Source organism: Haliaeetus albicilla, chromosome 2, assembly GCF_947461875.1.
Source record: "Haliaeetus albicilla chromosome 2, bHalAlb1.1, whole genome shotgun sequence".
NCBI lineage: Eukaryota > Metazoa > Chordata > Aves > Accipitriformes > Accipitridae > Haliaeetus > Haliaeetus albicilla.
Window position 1 is genome coordinate 710,969 of NC_091484.1, and position 16,356 is coordinate 727,324.

Genomic DNA, 16,356 nt, shown 5'->3' on the forward strand with positions numbered 1-16,356 from the left:
TAGGGCCGCTGGCACCGCGGGGCGGGGGAGAGGGTCCGCGTTGCGGGCAGCACCATCCCGCCCTCCCGGGGGGGCCGCGGCGGCCCGCAGGGGGGCGGCAGCCGTCCCCGGGGCCGGGGCCGGGCGGGTCCCGAGGGCACGGGTGGGGCAGGGCCCCGGCGCCGGGTCCCGAGGCGCGGAGCGGGCCGGTCCCCGCGGCGGGGTCCCCAGGGCCGGTGCCCGCGGCCGGTCTCCAGGGGAGGGTCCCCGGCGCCGGCCGCCCCGGGGCCGGTCCCGGGCGGGGACCCGGCGCTGCATTCTCAGAGTCTCCAGCAGAGGCTGGGCTGGGCTGGGCTGGGCAGGGCTGGCGGGGAAGGAGGGAAGGCAGGGAGCGAAGGAAGCGAGGGGGAGGAAGGCGGCTCTCGCCGCACATGCATCCCCAGCCACACACCCCGCCGCCCGCGCCCCGCCTCGCGCCGTGCCCGCCCGGTGCCAGCAGCCGGCTCCGCTCGCCGCCGCCGCCGCCCGCCGCGCCGAGGCTGCGATCGGCTCCGGGCCGGGCTGCCGGGGCTGCGATCGGCTCCGGGCCGGGCTGCCGGGCGCCGCGATCCGCTCCGGGCCGGGCTGCCGGGCGCCGCGATCCCGCTCCCCGCCCGGCTGCCGGGGCTGCGATCCGCTCCGGGCCGCGCTGCCGGGGCGCTCCGCTCCCTGCCCGGCTGCCGGGGCGCCCCGCTCCGGGCCGGGGCGCCGCGCCGCCCGGGTGCCGCGCAGGATGCCGCGGGAGGCCGAGCGCCCCGCGCGGGGGGGCCGCCGCGGCCGCCGCCCCAGGTAAGAGCCGGCGCGGGCGGCGGGGCTCGGCGGGGCGCGGCGGGGCGGGCGCGGCGGGGGAGCCCAACTTCGCCGTCCCTCGCCGCGCCGCAAACTTTGCTGCCGCTCGGCGGGGCCGCGGCCGGCGCTCCCCGCAGGTGAGTGCGGGCTCGGCCCTGCTCCCGGCCGCCCCGGGACCGCGGGGCTGCGGCCGGGGTCGCAGCCACCTCGGGCCGCGCAGCCCCGGCACGGCGGGGCGCCGCGGAACTCGCGCCGGGGCGGGAGCGTTGGGTCGCTTCGCGGCGCTGGGGGGGGCGGGTGGAGCCGGAGGTTTTGTGCCCCTTCGGGCATCGCTGCCAGGGCGCCCAGCGCGGTGGTCGCCGGGGCTCCGGCGCCGGCTCTGTCAGCAGCGGGGTTTCAGCGTAGCCTTCAGTGAAAGCGCTCGGGGGCTTCAGGAGCCGCAGCTCCTTTTTAAACCGGTGGTATCGTGAAACATCTTCTTTGGGCTGCTTCCTAGCCAAGAGCCGTCTCCCCGCTTTTCTTGCTGAGACCGGAGCCCTTCGCGCTAGCTGCCACGGGGGCTTTGCCTGGGGATGTGTGTGAACGTGCGGCCGAGATGCCCGAGGAGTCCTGCCCGAGTCCTTTTAGCAGGCAGGGTAACATCTCTCTTTACAGAGCCACATTTTTCTAACAACAAACTAAAAATAACTGTGCTAAAACTAGCACTTTCCTCATTTAAAATGTGGTTCCCAAATGGCTGTGCACAGGCCGCCTGGGAGCAAGTGCTGCAGCCACGTCTGCTCCTTCTGCATGCCCAGCTACAGCAGCTCGTCCAGGCCCAGAGCTGCCATGCCAAGTGCATCTTGCAGAGCGTCCTGGGAGCACATCCTGTGGCAGCCAGGCTCCTGCGGTCGCTCGCGGTGCCAGCAGGGGAAGGAGGGATGCAATAGATGCCTCTTTTCTTTTTTGTTTGATTTCTGACGGTTGTAACATCCCTTACAATCTGCAGAGATCTATGTTGTCTTTTCTTCTAACCTCATTTTATGCGTGAACAAGACCAGTTACAGGGATGATGGTGTAGACAGCAGCAAGGAGAGACAGGCTCAAGAGTTCAGGCATAAGTTCATAAGACAGTGCAGTGCAGCTCAGGGAAGACTTTGGACCTGAGAGACCTAAGAAGGGTGGCTCCACCAGAGCTCTGGTTCTCCACAGCTTGCTTGCATGGCCTGAGGAAATAAATGGAGATGTGCCTCTCTGTCCCTGCTATTAGGCTGGTACTATGCTGTTAAAATACCATGGTTTGCAACGACAGCCAATACCATAGTCTTGAACGCCACCAAGGAAATCTCAGATGATCACTGTTTCTTTGGGACCTGTTTCTATCTCTTCAGAGTACCTAATGTTCAAAGAATGGCTGAAGCCTGCAGTCTCCGTACTTGTAGATCTTGTGCCCAGCTCAGACAGAGCCCAGGCTTTGCCAGGTTTTCCCTTATGAGGCTGGTGGATGCTCTCCACCTCTTGCATGAGCACTGGGTAACGAGTATTTGCAGCAAACAATTATCGGGGTTGGAGGTCATGATCCTGGTACATCAGTTTTCAAATGCTGAAAATAAATTGGTTCTCTGGCTTTGGGTATCACATAGCAGGGGGAAATGGAAACAAGAATCTGAAATGGTTTTCCTGTGCTGATACTATGTTTGTTTGTGTTCAAGGCCAAAGGGTGGTTCTGCTGCTCATTGATGAAATCCCTGAAAATGTTGACAGTACCCTGAGTGTAGCACAGGGTAGAGCCCACTGAAATCTGAATGAGCTGGCCCAGATTCTGTACTGACTTTTGTATCACGTACATATCTCTGCTCCCGTGAGGTGGGGGTCAGAGCAAATGAGGTTTGGTCTCTGTATGAAACGCTGGTTGCTGAATAATACAGTGTTGAAATTGGTGGGCTTGTGAAAGAAAAAGTATGTGCTGTTTCATAGGTAAAAAGAGCCAGCTTTGTTCCTGCCTAAAAAAAAAAAAAAAAAAAGATGCCCTTTGCTTTTTGGTGCATTGACACTTTATAATATGATATGGTGATTTCATACCTAGGACAGAGAAGTGGCTAGTGAAACAAGGTCGATTTTAAAACTCTTTTTCAAAAGAAGCTAGCAGGTCTCCAGAAAAAAAAAATGAAAAGGCTGTCAGTGCGTTAAAAATAACAGTTAAAATCCTATTTTTCCTAGCTCTGTATCAAATAATATGATATTTTCATGATTTAAAATGCAATATCATATTTGAAAAATCCATAGTTCCTTGCTTGTGTGTAAGGATTCTCAGAATAGGGTCATAATTTACTGTTTGTTGTATATATTGTCCGATAAGCTTTTGGGAGTTTTTGCACTTTGAAAATGATATTGAGCTAGCAGGCTTTTTTCCTAGCAAATTTTACTTTTGTGCTTCTAATCAGTGGCCCATAGCAGTAAAATTTGGTAGCAAATATTGTGGGGGACAGGCTTGTTTGCTTGAAACCCCTTTTGCTACCCATGGACTTTATTTTGTTAGAAGGATTAGATTGTTCGTGGAAGCTTTGAAATAAAACCGGACTTTAGGTGGGATTTGATCTGATGTTATTCCTTTAAAGTATAATTACATATTTTTCAAATAATTCTTTTTATATTTTGAAAGCCCATATTTGGAAAGTAAAGAAAAACAGACTGAAGGAGAAATAGTGTGGTGATACTTGTGTTCTTTTGACATCATGTTGCTAAACAGTATTTGTACATAAGAACACAACCATGTATGAATTTGTGTCGTTATCTTTTAACCATGTGGTTATGCAACTGTGTTTGGGTTTACAAGCAATGACACTTCCCTGCAGATAAGTCCATACATATCCTGAGGCACGGGCCATTTTGAGTGATCTGCTTTTTTGAAAAATTACATATAAAGATTAGGTGGGCATGAGTCCCAACAAGATTCCTTGCCTGAGGTGGTAGGTGGACATGGTGTACAGTGCCTTGCTGTTCACTAGATCTCTTTTGTCTCTACCACCAGTTTATTCCATGGCATTCCTTTGCAGGGAAGGGTGGCCAATGGGGAGGGATGTAATCAGCTTTGCCTCAGACCGTTTGTAGCCCTGAGAGCATCCTGCCCTGCACCTTAGCACCTGCCAGCTGTTTGCTCTCCAGCTAGCAGGGCTCCCCCATTTTACCTTGTCCTTGGGCGATGTCTGCCTGTGGCTGTGCCCTGGGCTGCAGGTGAGGATGCCGAGTTCTGCCCCTTGGATTTGGCTACTCGAGCATTTGCAGGGCTCATGCCTGCATGTTCCTGTGAGCCGTGTTGCTCATGAAGCACAGTCCCTGCTCCACCCCAGCAGAAAAGCTGGGTCTTTGTGGCTGAGTTTGGGCAGCAATATTGCTGCCTATCAGCCTTCCCTGCTCCTGTGCAGACCTGGTATATGGGGAGCTCATTGCAGGGGTTTGGACTGGGACTCACCCGTTACCTAGCATGGGTTGGGTGCCCAGTACCTGCTCAGCCTTGTGAGGCATCTGTGTCTGCAGTTGCATTCAGTTTGTGGGTTAGTTTCTGCTTCAGAGAGCTGTGGAGGGGCTTTCTGTTCCTGCCGGTAGCCGCTGCAGAGACCCATCCTCCCAGTTCACAATTTCTTTTTCATTTAATTATCACTTTTTATTATTTGCAAAGTCCATACAAGGAATACAGCACATTACAGTAATTTTAAGTCTTATCCTTTCCAACAACCCTGTTTTCAGAGACTAGTCCAGACTTTACTTTAGTCTGGCTCTGTCTCTCCTTCATTTTTCTTTCTTTTCATTGTCTTCTGTGCTGCAGCTGAGAGGAGGTAGCTCTGTGTTATACTGTTGAGGAAGGGTTGTTGGATAGCACTTCAGTGCTGGTTCTACAGTGCAATGTCTGGGTAGCAAAAGCGGATATCTTCTTCAGCAATCTCTGCCTTTCCTAATACCACAAAGCCAGCTGGGATACCTGCAGAGCGTGTAGGTTCTTTTCCTACGGAAGCTGTGGGTCCTCTTCTTGGTGATGCTGTTCCTCTGATCCTCCTGCTGTGTGGTTGAGTTCTCCCTGCAAATGGATGTCTCCACCTCCTTGACAGTATTACGGCACCTTCTCTTTTTTCCTTTGAGGGCCTGTGGGACGCTGTGGGCATTGGCATGTGGTAGCTGGCAGCTGGGTGTAGAGCCTGCTGCAGAGCTCCCTTTGCTATTAACATTACCTGGTGCATGTAAGGCAAATGGGGATAGACAACACTACTAGGAGGTGGGAGTGTGAGGAGAGACCGTTCACAGTGCGTGGGTTGGTCTGGGGCTGCCTGTGCCTCAGCGGGCTGGGCATGGCTTTTATCTCTAAACTTTGGGTTTCAGAGTGCCTGCTCTGCCGCCTCCTCGCTGAGCTGACCCAGCCTCCCTACCGGTGCCTGGCTGCCCTGCTCCAGCGCAGGGAAGGGCTGTGGTGGTGAGTGTGCACACTGGTACCACCTGCGGATAGAGGCAGCCCTGGTGCTGTCAGGCAGTTCTCCCCAGAGGTCCTATAAGGCCTCTTTGAGCAAAAGGTGGAAGGCAGACGCCGCTAAGCTGAGGCCCCTGCATTGTTCTTCTTTTGAGTGGGGGTAGTGGTGCAGTTGGGTGTAGGAAAGGCAGCCAGCCCCAAGCTGGTCCATCTGTGCTCCAGCCCAAGGGCCAGGTTTGGACTGGATCATTTCCTGCTGCTAAACCTACAAGCAGTGCTGAAAATCAAGGTGCTTTTCAGGAAGTGTCTCCTTTCTGCTGGGTGCCCCGTCTCAGGATAGCTCACTAAACACAGGTGAAGGTTATAATACTCATTGCAACCTAATGACATTTTTTCAGCAAATGGCAGCACTTCTCTGGATTCCCAGTGCTGCCCTGCTTCTCTTGTCTGTGAGAAATCTGCACTTGCCTCCTCTCTGCCCCATTCTGCTGCCCCACTTTTACTCACTTCCTTGCCCCTCATTGTGGCTCTGGAAGTCCCATCGATGAGCCTGGAACAATAAGCCCAACAGAGCTCATTCAGTTTCGACTCTCCTCAGTGCTACACTTCCTAATTTCAGATCTCTTGTGAGAGAGCTATGCCTTAGCTCACAGGCTGCAGGACTGAGACTCTAGGCAAAAGTGCCTATTAACACTACTATCAAACTGTTGTGTGCAGGGTCTGCTCCACAAGTAGAGAGCAACCTTGCCTGTCTCACACACTCTGTCACTGCTGTCATCTGTGCTGAATTTGGCCCCAGCTAGCTGATGATAGAAGCTGTGGGTGCAATGGAGGTGATGCTGGGCCTGGTGTTTGTCAGCAACAGCCACGAATCCACAGCTGCCCTGTCGAAGCATTTAGTCAGGTGCTTACCAAGCAGAGCTGAGAGCATCCTGTCCCTGGTTTGGGAAGCAGCGTGTCAGGGCCAGCCACTGCATAGGGTGAAGTGGTCCTGCGCTCTGGCTACAGTAGTTGTGTGAGCCTTGCTGATTGGGAAGTCCTTCCAGGGAATCATGAAAGCAGAACTGCTTGTCTAGTACCCTTTTGCAGATACTCCCTGCCCCTCTTTGTTGCTCCTCCCTGGTGTAGTACTCCAGAGACCACCAAGGGAAAGGAGACAGGATCACTCCTCTTTACTTGCTGACATTGCCTCACTCACCATTGCCACTTCAGGTGGGTTTTTGTTAATCTCTTCCTAATTAACTGTAGCTGGTGGCATTAACAACTGCAGGTGACTTGAAGCTTGAGGCCCTCGACTCACCTGAAGCTGTTGACGGCCAGAAGCTTTCTGCAGCCAATGATGGGATGTGAAGGGAGTCGCCATAGAAACATCCTGGGCAATAAATGGAGCCTCAAAAGCTTTGAACTCCTTTTAGCAGAAGCCTATGTGTGGATGTGGGTACAGACAGGTAGTGGTGTGCATGTGGATGGAGAAAGGTGCGTACACCCAGCAGAGCAAGGATGTGAGGCATTTTGAAGCAGTGGCTGCAGGAGCAAGCACAGGATTTAAACACTGCTTTGGTAAGCTAGCGTTTCCCTGAGGTTTTGATTGCAAAACTGAGTCGGAGCAGGAGTGTGTGATAGGGTTGTGGTATTGGTCTGGGAGGAGAGAGCTCATTCTTGCAGGTGAGCTGTATCCAGTACCTCACAGCACACAGTCCTTCTTGTGTGCTGCAGCCACAGGCTTGTGGGGGCAGCTAGGGAAGCCTTGTCCCTCAGCGCTGTGCGCAGCAGCACCTGGGAACCCAGCACAGCCTCTGCAGGCGGCGCCCATCCGTCTCTCATCCTCCTTCTGGACCACTGCTGCCCTTCCTTGTTGGTTTGGCACTCAGGAGCTGCATGCAGGCAGACCCCAGCTTAGGGAGGCTCTGAGACCCCATGCCCACCCAAGAGGCACTGGAGTCGGGCGCCCTGGGGCGTGCATCCTCCACCCCCAGACCCCGTCCTGGGCCTGCTCCTCTCAGTGCCCCTCCGCTGCCGTCCCTGGCAGAGCCTGGATTCCCCTTGCTGGCTGTTTGCTCGCAGGTGGCTTGGGGGCTGCAAGCTGGCGGGGGAGGCTGGGCTTCCTGATCGCAGGCTGCGGGGCAGATTGCTCCTCTGGGTCTGAGTCCCCACATGGGGCAGAGTCAGGAAGGACAGGTAAAGGTTTGGCTGCTCCAGAGGCTTAGAAGCTCTTATGGTCTGGCCATCCCAGGACAGAAGGGTGCTGGGAGCCCTGGGCCCGGCCCTTGTTCCAGCAGCCGCCTCCTGCTGTGGGATGGCTGTTCCCCTTCTGTGAGGTGCCCTGTGCAAGACAGTAGTAGCTTCTCTGCGTGCCTGGGGATGTTGCGCTCCCTTCTCCAGTCCTGCTTCCTTGCATCTCTGTCACAGTGGGATTATCTCCCTCTGCTCCTACTGCAGCTGCTTCCTGGAATCCCAAATCCCCCAAACGCTGTTTCTCCCGTAATCCTTGTCATTAAAAGTGGCTCCTAAGCTCAGAGCACCTCCTCCTCTCCGCAGCCAGCACCCTGTCACCCTCTCTGGAGAAGAGCAGTTTGAGATGATCCCATACTAAAAGTGAGCAAATGAGCTTGGTAACTTGGGACAGGACAATGTTGTCGTCGTCCCCCCGGCCCCCAAAACCTGGTACCAAACTCCAGAGTTGCCCTTGGCCTTGGATCCTTCTGGATTTTCACTATCTCATTTTTTTAACAGTGTGAAAAAGCTTTTTCTCCTGTTGTTAGGGCCCTGACGAGGCATGTGGCTGTTGGTGACAAGTGTTGTGCATGTGTGGGAGAGGGAATTGTTTCCCCTGTCACTGGAGAAGGTCGAGGACATGCAGGTGAGGGGTTCCTTCGGGAGTTGGACTTTACCAGCTTTCTGAGCTTGGCTGCCTTCCCACTTATGAAATACAGCTGAACCTTTTGATAGCAGGCAGGTAGGAATAGCTGAGCATCAGCAGAGTCCTTAAGAAATTACATCCCTGCTTAAACTTTTAAAAGTCAGCCGAACACCCGTTTGCTACAGCCCTCCTGGACTGTTCCCCAATGGCATGATATTTTTTGCAATAAAACTCCTGCTCCAGTAATACCGTCCAAAGTCAGGGCGCACCTTCACCCTCCCGACGTGGGAGTTGGGGAATCTTCCCGTGCCAGATCTTGGACTCGCCGCGGCGGTGCACGCCGCCGAGGTGCGAGGTCAGCTCTGCCCGCCGGCTGGTGCGCGGCTGGGCTGTGGACCCCAGGGCCTGGCCCCGAGCCCCGGGCGCCTGCAGCAGCCGCGGGCTGGCAGCCAGCGGGCAGGGGTCCGGCTTTTCCCTCGGTTTTGGGTGTGGGGCTCCTCCTGGGGCCGTGTGCCGGCAGAGGGAGCCATGCATCCTCGTTTCATATGCACAGCCTGACACGCCAATTAACGAATTAATTTGAAAGGTGCTGTGAGAGATGAGATTAGAACCAGGATCCTCCAGTGGGCAATGGCTCACCTAGCCTCGCCGAGGCCGAGAAGTGACCGTGTCCTTCCCAAATCCCTCCTCTCTGCATTGCCACCCAAGTTCATCTCTCGGGCGAACCCTCGGGCGGGTTTGGTCTGGCCCAGCTTTTGGTGGCCATGCAAGACACGAACAGCCTCTGTGGCAGGTATGGCGGAGGCTGATGCCAGTGCCTTGGTCAGCTGGGCGTGCGGGCAGCGGGCAAGCCACAGGCGCGCAATGGACCGGGGTTGCAACTGTGAGCCTCCGCGGACCGTGGGATGAGTGGCCAGGGACTGTGGCTGACCCTGCAGGTGTAGACGTGGCCTTGCTTTGCCTTGCCCAGGACTTGGCAATGCGTTTACTAAGGCAGACAAGAGGTTGTGAGCTGGAGCTGGTGTTGTGAAATCTGACATCATTAGTCCTGCCTAGAGGACTGACTGTTGTGCTGGCAGACGATGCTGCTCCCTTCCTTGGTGCCACAAAGCGACTGGGGCATGAAGTGAAATGCAAGCACTGAACCTTCCCCAGCTGGAGTAGCAGCCACAGGTGAGCATTTATGGATTTTGTCTGAAAAAGCTGTTTACATTTTTGTGCAATGGGAGACTCGCGTCTGGCTGGGAAGGATGCTGGAACCATCAGTTCAGGCTTGAACTGGTTTTGCACCTAGAGTGCTGACGTGCTTTGGTGAATTAGAGATGGGTGGTGTGGTGCTCCACTGGGAGGTGATGGCTGGATGAGCTGGTGGTGCTGGGCTGCTCCAGGACAAGAGATGTGAGCTAACATCATTGGACTGAGAGGCTCAAAGCATTGTGCAAGGAGAGTGGCAGCTTTTCACTGTGCTGTGGCTACTGCTTTCTGGTTAATGCATTCGGAACAGAGTCGGTCTGACTTCATCTGCTCTGGCAGTGAACACAGCAGCACCATGCTGCCGTGTGTTTTGGGACTGTTGTGGGTTAACCCTGTCAACCAGCTGAGCACCATGCAGCAACTTGCTCATTCCCTCACTCCCAAGTGGGGCAGGGGAAGAGGAAAGGAAGAGTAAAAGCAAGGAAACTTGTGTGTTGAGCTAAAGACAGTTTAATAAATGAAGGAGAAGTGGAAGAGAGAAAACAAAACAAGGGATGCAAAGCCAAACACTCACTGCCTTCCATGAGTAGACTGATGCCCAGCCAGTTCCTGAACAAAAGGTGGCTAACCCCCCCCGAGCTCCCTTCTCTCCCTTTTTATTGCTAAGCATGACGTTAGATGGCATGGGATATCTCTTCGGTTAGTTTGGGTCATCTGCCTGGTTGTGTCCCCTCCCAACCTCGTGTGCACCCCCAGTCTATTTACTAGGGGGACGTAGTGAGAAACAGAGAAGGCCTTGATACTGTGCAAACACTGTTTGGCAATAGCTAAACCATTAGTGTGTTATCAGCGTTGTTTTGGTCACAAATCTAAAACACAGCACCATATGAGCTGCTATGAAGCAAATTAACTCCATCCCAGCCAGACACAGTACAGGGACTGTTAATCACCTTCTGTTGCTTGCCCCTTTGGGGTGCCTGCACTGTAGGAAGGTGCCTGGCACCCTTTGCAAAAGAGCCCTTGTTATAGCTGGGCAGTGCAGCGGGAGATGTGGCCTCTGTTCTGTGGATCTGATGGCAAAGGCATGCTCAAACTGTCCTGGACAGAGGCATGCCACTGTCTGCGATGCTGCCGGGCATGTTTTTTGTTGTGAGAAGCTAGAGACTACCGAGTGCTGGAAAGCAAGCCTTGTGGAGCAGGGCGGCATGTGTGCAGCGAGCTGCTAGCTCAGCTGGTGTAAATCAGCCTCAGTCCATCACAGTGGTGGAGCTGGCAGGACAGGATCTGACCTGTGACTGCTCTGGGGCTGTGGCTGCTGCTGACTATCTCCCTTCAGTTCCTGGGCACAGGCTGCAGTCAGATTTGTTGCTTCTAGGGAGGTCTTTTCCAAACCTTAGGCTGTCCCAGAACCAGAAAATCCTGCAGCTGAGTCTGTGTTGCTTATACCAAGCACTGTCCTGGTTGAGAAAAGCTGCTGTGAAATAGAAATGAGAGGGTGGGACCACGCAGCACCAGGCTGGAAGGCCTTTTTAAACCACAGCTGAGCTGGGCTTAGGCAGAGGTAGGACACAATGTCTGGTCCTGGCTTCCACAAGGCGGCACGTGCGTTTCCCTTGTGAGTGATCAAAGGCTGGTACTGAGACTCATCTCTATCTTTTTTTATATCTAGTCCATCACTGTGCTATCTGGTGCCTCCCAAGTATATTTAGAAATAGCAATGACAGTTTTTCTTTCTCCTTTTCTAGCTGGTGCGTGAAGTGTTTGATAAGTTTATATGTTTTATATGTTTTTGTGTGAGAGGTCTATCTGTGCCTCTGTGCACCAAGATGAAGAAAGCTGTCTCATGAGCTAATGCTTTTGGTGCACCCCACCATGGGGGCTGAGGACTGCAAAGACACAGTGCTTGTGTCTGGCTCAGTCCTGCTCAGGGCAGCTGTGTCTTGTTATTCTGTTTCTGAATCACAGTGACTGCATGTTCAGGTGTGAGTTTTGGTGTCAATTCACTGTGATGTCAGTGGCAAGACATGTGTACAGCTCTGAGTCCAGCATGGGGGAGAATGGCTTTTTGGCTGGACACCACTTGGCTGTGGATACCCAAACTCTGCCTGAGGCTGCTGCCAGCCCAGCAGCCTGAGAAGGGTGTCTATTTGGAGGCGAGGGCACGAAGGAGCATGTTTGTCTGCATTGCAGTTCTACCAGTTGACTTCAGCCTAGCTGGATTCAGCTAGCCCAATGTTTACCTCCCGTGGTGTTATGAGTGACGGGGGTCTGCAGCCTGGTGTGGCAGCATGCAGGGGAATAGCACAGCATGGCTGGAGTAAGGGTGCATGTGCAATTCGGGATTTCAGCACTTTTGCATCTGGCTGCTTGGGTTGGGGATGGTGGGCTCTGGATGGACGTGTTCCTGCTTGAGCACACACTAGGGACTTGGGGGCTGTGTGCATGAGTTCTAACGTGATTGTCATCAAATGGGCTAGAGAGGAGTGTGGAGAGGGAGGAGGAAGTGAAACAGCCCAGCAAATAAGGGGAGAGACAGCCAAGGGTCTGCAATGTAGTGATAGAGCAGGTTGCAAATGGACAAGGTGCATGAGGATGACAAAACCAGAGAAAGCCATGACTGCATGTGGGAAAGTGGGAGTTGTCTGTGTACGTGTGTGCTGCCAGTTCTCCCCCTCTCAAGCATGGAATGGCTTTGGGGAAAGGGTGGGCACTCCTGGTGGGGGTACTCGGAGCCAACTTCCTTCCATTTTTTTGGTAGTAAATATCTTTCACTGTCACCAGTACCGAGTGGCTGTTGGGCTGTGTGCTGGATGGAGAGAATTAGGTCACAGGAGTCCTGCGTATGCACTGGGGCATTCTAGGGGAGGCCCCTTGCTGAAGCAGTGCAAGGCTGCAAATGTGCAGTGGGTCTGAAGGACTTGGAGCTGCAAGTGACTGCACCTGCTGGTGTGGGTTTCCGTGCCCCCTCCTGTGCGCACACATACTCACGTGTTCCAGCACGATCCTACTTGCTCACGTGTATGCGTCTCTCTCCTTGGCTCTATTCTTTCACGTGCACTTTGTCCATTTGCTTTTCTGTCCTCCCTGTTGCTACTGTAATCTCTCTCTCTTCCTCCCTTTTGTTCCCTGGCTGCTTTGCTGCCTCTTACTTCACCATGTCCCTCTTTATTCCTTTTGATAATAGTAACATTAGAACCTACATACAAGGCCCCAAGGTCCCTGCTTTGTGCAGATACATCAGGAAAGACCCTTCAAAGCCTGTGTGCTGGAGAGAGAAGTTTCTCATAGTCTCACTATTGCCAGGACTGGCAGAGGCAAAGGGCTTGATTGTGAAATATGACCTGTACAAAACCCCACACTGTGTCCTGTGTCCATCCTGGAATGTCAGAAGTGAAGATGCTAGTCTTGCTTGATGGAGTTTTACACCAAAGCCCTGAACCCTTATGTCTGATTGAGGAATGGGTCAATTAATCTCCCTTTATTGCTTGTGCTGAGCAGAGTGGTTGTTCCCGGAGCTCCCAGTCGGTCCCTTCCTCATTGTGCCATTGGTTTGGTAGTGACATTAAAGTGAAGCTACTTGCTGATTCTGTTCTAGTCTGCTGTGTTCACGTGCTTCAAGCTTTCAGAAATGTTCTCCTCTTCAACTGCAATTCGCACATTTGGCCTCTGCTGAGAGCTGATGCTTCAATGGGATGCTGAAGTCTGGTGGTTGGAAAGCAGTGTTTCTAGAGACACACTGAAGCTGTCTTGTTTTGCATATGTGGTGCCCACTACATTTCCATTGCTTAAAGGTCCTATGTAGCTGCTGGATGCTGGTCCACAGTCTGTAAATACAGCGCTGGAGGGGGTGGAGGAGGAATCAACATTTTTTTTTTACCTGACAAAGTGGTTGGAGTTTCTTGCAGAGGGAAGGCTAGTACTGTATCTGCCTTGCAGAATCATATCAAGAAACCTGGGGTGATCTTGTTGATTTGTCATAAGGACATGGCTCTGCTGTGCTAGTCCATCGTGATATCAACAATTCAGACTCTAGCTAGGGAAGGACTCTGAAATCAGGAGACAGATTTAACATTTTAATTTTTTTCCTCTTAAAGTCCTCCAAGAAAAGTGCATCCTGTCTGTAGTGGTCTCTTTCAGCTTTGTTCAGCCACACTCCACAGTTTTCTGATGCTTGCTTCCACTTTGGTGCTCTCAGCGGTGAACCTTTTGTTATGCCCGTGTCGGTGCTTGTGTCCTGAATCTCCTTGCTGAGAACTGGATTTGGGAAAGAGCAAGCAGCAGGCGGTAAAACCAAAAGCCATCACCTGCTCCTGGAGTTTGCTGCTGTCTGCAGCCCTTTTGATTTACACACAGCAAACGTCACTGAAGCAACAGGCTGTTTTGGCATGTTTGCTTACCCTCTGTATTGGTTTTGAGCAGCATGACCTGTATGTGGTGTCATTACTCAAGAACAGTAAAATGAAGCTGGGGGTGGGTTGTAGCAGCAGGACCCTCAGTTCTCATTTCTCTGCAGTAAAGGGTAGGAAGGCCATAAAGCCCATGCCAGCCTCTTCTTGGGCACTCTTGGCCACTGTGGAGCCTTTTTGCTTGCGTTTATGTTGGTAGCTGTATTGGGACTGGCCACCAGCAGGACCATCTCCTCCTTTCTTTGGCCAAAGTGGCTCGGAGAGCCTGAACACCCTTTCCAAGGAGAAACTTGGTCTCTTTTCTGAGCCACAGACCTGGGGGATGATGTCATTTGCTGACACAGCAGCAGCATTGGCAACTCTGCTTGGGTCCTAGGCATGAAGATTTTGAGAATCCAGACTGGGAGCGCCTGTATGTCAGTGCTGGCAGCAGATGGCAAAGCAGGGGGCTCCCACAGCAGGAGGCCAAGGTCCCTCTTGATGAGGTGTCTAGTCCCATCCCAGGGTCATCACCCTGGGAATGGGTGGTTTGCCTTTCTGCACCATTAGCTGTTGCTGCCCTTAGATCTGCTCATGGCATTTAGAGGTCTCATCTGCTCTGGGCTGCTATGTACCTGCCTGCAGCTTGCAGGAGAGACCCTAATAGCTGAAGGTGGAGGACGACAGTGATTCCTCCCTGGACAAGGCATGCTAGTGAAAAATAAACTGGATCTGGCCAGGTAAAGTCTTTGAATGGCACCTACAAGTACTGACAGGGCTGCTCTGTGATGGCTGCATCTCCAAGGGTCTGTGTCCCTTTGGACTCAGCCAGGAGTTGTTTGCAATGTGCAGGAGAGTGGCAGGCATCATTTGGCTTGTGGGGAGTATGTGAGAAATGCGATGGAGCTGGCAGAGTAGGGAAAGCCTGTGTCTGTCTGTCTGGTACAGGCATACTCCCTGGGCAGACAGGGCAGAAATGGAGCAGGGCCTTGTCACCTGTAGTAGCATTTACTGGTGTGTGTGGGAAGAGCCAGGATCTGCCCTTCCCTAAGGGGAGGCGAGAGGACCCGCAGCACTCCTCGCCTCTGTGCACAGGGGAAGGCAGTGGGGCTGGTGTGCCTCTCTTCAAACTGTCCCATCGCTCCTGGTCTGCAAACTCTCTTCTGCTTGCTAGTTAATATTAGTATTCAGTTTGTGGAACGGGCTATGCAATTAACACAAAGGTACAGTCATTCATTCTGACTGGAGGACTCAAGGGATCAGATGTACTGGGGATAGGAAGCGGAGGCTTTCTGCTGGGAAAGAATGTCACAGCACAGCGGACACAGAAATGAAAAGCTATTAATAATGATCCCGGAACTTCACTTCCATCAGCTGTTTATTTAAAGGTGCTCCGTATTCAAAGCCTCCTGATTTATGTGGGCAATAACACTCACAGTCCTGGGATCACTTTTTTAAGCAAGGCTAATGGGGTGAAACCATCATACTGCGACAGTAGAGATCAAGCTGGGAAAATGATACTGGAGAGAAAAATAAACTATTGCCTAGATTATCCAGGAGCTATGCTGGGCTGGGAGTTGGTGTGAGCTCCCTGCTCTTCCAGCATTTATTAAGGCTTTTACTTCCTTTCTTCTTGTTCTTTGTGAACAGAATTTACTGGGCATGGAAGGATATAAAAATTTGATTCTACCGGACAGGATGCTAAAAGCTTCTGGTTTTGCATTCAAGTGAAGTTTTGTCTGTAGTGCAGCCATGTGTAGCCGTTCTGTCACACAAGGCCCCGGGGCAGACGGCCTCCCTGTCCTTGTCTCCAGGTGTTCCCACCCTGACCCAGCCCTGCTCCTGAGGGACTGGTCCCTCCAGGGAAAGGGGGTTCTGCCCTCTTCTGTCCCTTGCTTGGTTTTTGCTTGCCCAGCTGTGGTATCAGGACACCTGCCTTCAGCTGTGTGCCTGGAGGGGTAGAGGTGAAATGTTCAGGGCTATGGCAAGGAGGAGGAGAAGGGGCTGCTCTGCTCTGGGGGGAGGCCGCTTTCCATGCAGATTCTCTTCACGGGGCTGTTTGCCCCGGCACTAGCAGTGAGGACTGCTTGGTGGGGCCATGAGCGTTGGGCAAGCACTGCCCTGGCTGATGGATTTGGCACATGCTTGTGATGTTTACCTCTTCCTGCAGCAGGGAGGTTGGGTTGCGAGTGCAAGAAAGGCTTGGGGCGGGAGGAGTTGCGAGAGTGCTGTGCCAGTTTCTTCTGAATCTGCCAAGCGAGCCCTTGGGGGACAGTAGTTGGTTTCACCAGCTCCCTCTGGACACCTGGCAGTGTGCAGAAGGAGTGCCAAAAGTTGGCCATCCGGAGTATACCTGATTTTGTGGTATCTGCAAGGGAGTGAGCAGCTTTTGGCAAAACCCGCCTGTTTTTCCTGGGGAAGTGAAATAGCACTTAACGCTGCCAAGCTGTGGTGCTGGCAGTTGCGGTTCGTGTTGCTCTGGACAGGGTCTGACTCCTGGGAGGCGACTCCAAGTGCTGTGCATCATCAGAAGCTAGTAGTGGTGATGTAATTAGTAGAATGAAGCAAGTGATTCCAAATAAATAATGCATCTGTCATTAATGATCAAATGTGACATTTAGCCTATTGCTGTTGTCTGCAAGTTGCCTACAAGGGGGTTGTAATCTTCTGGT

General features: G+C 53.1%; 1 protein-coding gene across 5 annotated transcripts in view; it reads left to right on the forward strand.

Moving 5' to 3' along the window:
* Window positions 1-316: 316 nt before the first annotated feature.
* CDH22 (cadherin 22) overlaps window positions 317-16,356 on the forward strand; it is an 88,896-nt gene continuing 72,856 nt past the window's right edge. For 2 of the 5 annotated variants that reach the window (XM_069800700.1, XM_069800709.1), the window contains exon 1: window positions 317-807. The gene's annotated coding sequence lies outside the window, so the exon portion shown is untranslated. Of the gene's footprint in view, window positions 808-8,041; window positions 9,279-16,356 lie in introns of those variants that run through there. The other 3 variants (XM_069800676.1, XM_069800726.1, XM_069800691.1) reach the window with 2 other exon arrangements.